The following is a 6506-nucleotide window of genomic DNA, read 5'->3' on the forward strand; positions in this document are numbered from 1 at the left end:
CCCATGCTGCTGGTCAAATAACTGGCAGATTGAGTTTAAGGCCAATTGAACTAATAAATTCAAAAACTTGCAAGGAACAAAATCAATATGCACAAATTAGTGGCACTCCTAGGTGCTCGGAAGGAACCATCAAAAAGAGACTGCTGAGAACGATCTCATTTACACCTGCATCCAAGACAGCAAGATACCCGGGAGGCCCCTGAACCAAGAAGGTGACAGACCTGTCATCTGAAAGCCCTGCAACAATGACGACAGACAGGGAGGGGTACACACGGAGATGGGGAGGCACTGTGCTCAGGGTAGAACCCACACTGGGAAAATACCTACTCTCCCCAAAACCGTCTACAGAGTCCTCACTCTGGCTCCCGAATTTCCGGACTCGGCGCAAGCCTGGAGTGGGTGTGGACACGGGAAGGACCCCGCAGGGCTGAGGTGGGGAGAGCACAAGCACCGAAGCAGGCGGACGCTCCCTGACCTCAGACCATCTGAGGAGCCCCAGGAACCGAATCCGCGAGCACACAAACACAGATGAGGACCTAGGAGCACCCGAGCCCAGAAAGGGGGGACCCCACAGCCCCGCGCACAGCACAGCAGGAGTCCACGTCTCCTCACACAAAACGACGGAAGCCCCAGTGTCTACATAGGGCTCCCTTTCTCTGTGGGGTCCTGAGACCACGAACCCCTTGACAGTCCACTCAGGCGGCTTCTCCTCAGCTCCTCCAGCATCTGGTCCTTAGGAGGTTGGACTGCTGCCAGTGTGGGCGCGTCCTCCACAACGGGTCCGGTCAGTGTGGATGCAGAGCCACACCCTCCTCAGCTTGTCCTGTCAGGGTGGGAGGCGCCCCACATTCTCCAGAAGTCTCCACAGTGGGTCCTGAAGAGGCGGGGCTCTGGTCCCAGCTGTGGCTGTGCAGCCTGGGCTCAGGCCGTGAGCTGGGGTCTGGCGCCCTCTGCAGGCGGTGCAAGGCAGTGCAGGACTGTGGGAGCTCACCCTTCAGTGGAAGGTCCTGCTCCCTCCTGGGGTCCAGCTGATGCCATTTCATTCCGGAAATTCAAGCTGCATGGAGCCCAATACCCCCCAACTTCCCCCCAAATAGCTAAGGAACAATGAATTGGAAACAATGTGGAATTACAACAGTCCTTGACCCAAACAGTGTCACTGAACATGGCCCTGATGCAGACCCACACTCTGACCTCAACTTGGTCTCAAGCCTGGACCCTACCGTAATCCAAGACCCTAACCCTAGCCCCCAACCCAAGCAATGTTCACAAGAATCAAAAGGTAGAAACTGCAAATATCCATCAATGGCAAGTGCATAAGCAAAGTGTGGTGAAGCATTTGAATTTGGGTACAGGTTCAGGTTTTAGTCAGAGTTCTAGATCAGGCTTTGGGTTTAGTGTTAGGGTGAGGGTTTAGAGTGAAGGACAAGGGAACAGAGTTATAGTTTAGGGCTTTAAGTTTATGATTTAGGCTTTAAGACTCAGGGCTTATGGGATAAAGTTCAAGGTCAAATTTGGGGTTTGACTTCATGCTGAGATTTGGGTTCAGGTTTCATGACTTGGAGGTCTGGTTTAGGGTTTGGGTTCGTGGTTCAGGGCTTGGATCCAGGGCTCAGGTACAGGCTTTGGGTTCCATTCCAGGTTTGGGATTCAGGGTTCTAGTTTGGGCTTTAAGGTCAGCTTAGGTTTCAGCGTTGGTAGGGTTTAAGGTTAGGTTTAGGGATGACACATTTTCTTCAGTTGTCATCATGGACAAAATAATTCTATCTGAAGTTTCTAAGTCAGAAATGTATTTCATCTGGGGGCGCCTGGGTGCCTCCGTGTGTTAAGCCTCTGCCTTGGGCTCAGGTCATGATCTCAGGGTCCTGGGATCGAGCCCTTCATCAGGCTCTCTGCTTGACGGGGAGCCTGCTTCCCCATCTTTCTCTCTGCCTGCCTCTCTGCCTACTTGTGATCTCTGTCTGTCAAATAAATAGAATTAGTAAAAGCTATTATATAATCTTTTACAAACCATTTCCTATCTTTGCATTCTCATGTGCCAAGACAGACAAGGATTATTTAAAACCCTGAAGAGAGTGCTCTTGCTTTTAAATTGCCTGTAACCTTCGTGTAATAGATTTATGATTGATGATAGATTTAGTTAAAATATAACTATTTAAAATATTTACTCTCAGTAAACGATTTCAACCTATGCTCATTTAAGTAACTTGGTGCATAATCCCTTTTCTATTAAACCATAGTGCAAGGACCAATGCCGAGTTCCTGAGAGAACCCCAAGCTATTTTTCTAGAATGGCTGTATGCTATATATGGCGTCCTGTTTTCACTCCCTTTGTGGAGCACCTACCCTGGAGGTCATGTAATAACCAATGACCAAAAAAACAAACAAGAAACCCAAACATCCAGGTCGAAGTGCCATCCCTGCCTGGAGTGGAGGAGACTGCTCAGACAGATCCCAGGCAGGCATCTCAGCCCAGGCCTGTGCTGGGGAAGCTGGTTCCTGGCTTTGGGCGCAATCTGGAAGCCAGCAAACTGACGCAAGAGTGCAGCTGGCGTTTAGGACTGATGATCTTTTCGCAGCCAGGCTGCGCGTGGACACCCGCTCAGGGAGCCAGGCTAGGAGGCTGCCCAGGGCAGGCGCTGGCAATGCAGCAGCATGCCAGGGCTTAGCCCCGCACCCCAGCATGGGCTCTGGCCTGAGAAGTGAGGGGGCGGGGCCAGCGCAGAGAAGGGTCTTTGCTAATTTCCAAAGCTGGAAGTGAGCTCTCAGAGGACTCAGGAGGGAGGGGGGCGGGGGCGGCCGGGAGAGGGGCTTTGCTAATTGCCCAGGCGGGAAGGAGGGGCGCGCAGCGCCAGTGTGCTGTGCTGCAGCCCATTTGGGACTGCAGGACCCACCATACTCGCTGCCCCTGCACTCCCATGCTCCAGCCTAGCCCCTGAGGCCGCGGTGTCCTGTTCCCGTTCCCGCCGCCTGCTGCCCCTCCCCGACCCATGGCTTCTCTGGAGGACCCTCTGCTCACAGGTAAAGTGACACCACGACACGCCCTCACCTGAAGCAGAAAACGCAGTCCAGGAGCTGGGCGCAGCCTCCCGCCAACCCCAGGGCACCAGGACCACCCCAGACGCTGTGCCACACCCTGTCCGCAGGGGGTCAGGCCGGGACAGCGCCACAGGAAGTACCCCCCCCCCTGCCAGCGGGCAGGCTAGCCCCCATAGTTCTGCACCCCCACGCGCTTTTCAGAGCCTCCTGCCATTCCCAGGGCACCCAGAACCCAGAGAGTGAGGCCTTGGGTGTTCTCTAGTGACAGATTCAAGGCAATTTTTCGACTTTGGGACTCAGAGTTAACATAGTTTTCATTTGTGATTATTATTTTTGTGTGGGGGCCGTCGCTTTTCTTTTGACCTACGGTTGTTTTCACTCCCGGTTCTGAAGAAGCCCCTAAATCCTAACCCTTTGAGGACTCCGAAAGCTCTCAGAGCAGCAGTGCTGGGGGACAGTGTGGACACATGGTTTGGTTTCTCCTCTGGCCTGCTTCTGTGGCAGCCCCGCTCTGTCCTCCTCAGACTTCAGAGCAATATCTGAACAAGTGGAGAAGCAACCAGGGGGTCAGGAAGGTGGCCACCGAAGAGTGACTTCTCTGGAGGGTGGCTGAGCTAGCAAGTGAGCATGTTAGTCCAGCTCTGCCTGCATTCAGTATGGAGCTGAACAGGGGCCAGGGAAGGGGAGGAGGAGCAGAGAGCAGGGACAAAGGGACCAAAGAGGAGATTCAGATGAAGGGAAGTAATGGGGAGGAAAGAGAAGAAACTCTAGAAGACAGGTATGTAGAAAGGAAAAGGGATGAAGTGGGCATTGGGAAAGGGCACCACCAGGGAAGGAGAGAGGGGAAGAAAAGAGGGAGGAAAGAGGAAAGGGGAAAGGGAGAAGGGAGGAGTCAGCATGCCAGGGCTCCCCCTGCATCTGAAGAAGAGGTGGCTGGTCCAGCTTGTCAAACAGGGTGCTCACTCTTTGGCCCCAGTTTCTGCTCCCAGTGCTACTGGGCTTTGCAAGGAAGGCAGGCTGTCCCTTGGGACCTACTGGAGCCCACTGGAGCCCACAGGAGGGTGGGAGAGGTAAGATGCCACCAGGTCCTGTCCTGAGCTGCTCCCAGCCACCAGCCTCACCACATGGTGCAAGAGGGACCCCAGAACAAAGGACGGACACAGGCCAGCATGTCTGCTGGTGGCCCTGGGCACTTAGCTCATCGCAGTGAACCACACGGCCTCCTCAACCCACGCTTTCAAAGCCTCCTTCTTCGCTTCTGGCTTTCATGTCTGTAGGAACATGAGCCAGATCTAACTCATCTCCGACAGACAATTCTGACTCACCCCGTGTCAGAGTTTTATGAGTGGCTGTGATAGAGTAAGATAGCAATGCTCCAACAAACGGACTGTTTCCTCCCACTTGACCTCAACAGTCTTATACATTTTCTTAGCGAAAACATCTTGTCTCCTTCCATTAAGCTCATAACGTGGTCTAATAGTATACATGCGCCTTCCTTAGATGCGAAGCGATACAGAGGTCCTTTTTTTTTTTTTAATTTTACAAGGTAAAGTCAGTGAACATATCCAACTTGACGAATACATCTCTAAAATGTCAATCCAGGCAAAGCTTTTTCTGCCTACAGTTTCGAGCCTACGTGGTGACATTTTTAAAATGCTTTCAGTCCCTCAGTGAGGCTCTTAGAAGCTAGCCAGTGCTTACTACGTGCCAGGCACTGTGTCAGGTGTTGGAGCTAAAGGGAAGGAGAGCTTGGAGGCTGGCTGGGGAGGGACATCCATGACACAAGCACAGCTAGAAACGGAGGCCAATGCTAGAAAAGAGAGAGCAGGCTGCATGGAGAGTGTGTACCATGGGGCTTGTGAGCTCACGAATAAGTGGGAGTAACTGGAGTGGGGAGATGGGGGAGAGAAGAGGGTCTTCCCATCAATGGGAATCACCTGTGCTTGGAGGCAGGTGCCATGAGAGGTCTCCACAGGAAGAAGGAGGCAGTGTGGTTGAAGGGCAGAGAGATGGGGCAGAACAGGCATCAGTCAGTTGGAGGGGTATGAATAGACTGATGGGAGGATTATGGGTGCCTTTGGAGGACTGAGAATTTGTTAGAAGATCAGTGCAGATTTCTATGGAGACAAATGCCAGGAACTGATAGGTCTTTGAAAGGTCACTCTGGCTGCCTTTTGGCAAAGGGGTTGGTAAAAGGCACTTGCAGGTGTGAACACACCAGGTGGGAGGTGAGTGCAGGAAATCGGGTGAGGGAGCATGGGAACTTGGTCCCGGGGTATATAAGGGAGAATAGCCTTTAAGGAGTTCCACAAATTGGCACCAGCTGTGGCTTCATTACAGAGCTGGAAGGGGGAGGTGGGTGTGTCCTGGAGGTTACAGAAATTACATGAGAAAGGGAAGTCTTTTTAGATCTCTTTTTCAACTACAGGAACTCTCACCTTATTGATAGAATTCCAGAGTGGGAACCAATGATATGAGGACATCTTTGAAATGTCTGAATATGTTCTTCGACATCTTTGCAAGTGACGAGGAGACCTTGACCTTAGGAGGCCTTGGCCCTCTTTGTAGCCAGAAAGATTTCACCTACAGATTTGGGTTCTCCCTTTTAAAGTCAAGGAGTCAGTCCTTCCAAAGGACACCTCCTATCATTTTACCCTCTCATCATACCTCACGTGCTGGCATCTCCAAGACCCTCTGTTCCAGGTTGAGAGTATCCACTTTGGCCGGGCTGGTCTTGCAAAGAACACCACAACAGGAAATCTAGAGCCTATAGTGCTATTAATAACATCATCTAAGACTGTGTTTGCTACCCTCTTGGCCTCTTCCCACCATGACTCACTGAAGCTTTTTACACATTGTATCCATTATGCTATAGTTCCCAAAGCTCATCTTCTCTAGTGCCATTAGTTTTTAGGGGACCAGGCAAACCTTAAACTTGTCCCCCTTAATTGGATCCCTGTGCCCCCACAATCTCTTTGAATGCCTTTCACCATGATTCTTGAATGAGATTTGAGACCACTGCTGGTACCTAACACTTCTTGGCACCTTGTCTGCTAGGTTCTTGGAAGAGGAGGTGGCTATGGAGGTGAGTGGGAATGGGAGTGGGAGGATTTCTCCCTTCACTTCCCTTTTTGTGTTTTCAAATAATGGGTTTTGAGGGGGAGGGAAAGGTTAACCAGACCATTTATTTTCCATCTCCCATCGATAAAATGTCACACAGGAGAGAGGTGGCAGAAACGCACTTTCAGGTTAATTTTTTTTACAAGGAAGATTGACTTAAGAACCTACTTTGTTATTCCCTTTCATTCAATTTCCCTGTACCTCCTTTTCTATGAAGTGTAACGGTAACCCATTATTATTTTTATTGTTGGCACGTGCTTTGTGAACCATAAAGTGTACGCTATAAATGGGAGTGCTTTTCTTTTTTTTTTTTTTGTAGTTTACGAAAAACTAATATTTTTTAAATT

The sequence above is a fragment of the Mustela nivalis genome (assembly GCF_964662115.1).
Source record: "Mustela nivalis genome assembly, contig: HAP1_SCAFFOLD_347, whole genome shotgun sequence".
NCBI lineage: Eukaryota > Metazoa > Chordata > Mammalia > Carnivora > Mustelidae > Mustela > Mustela nivalis.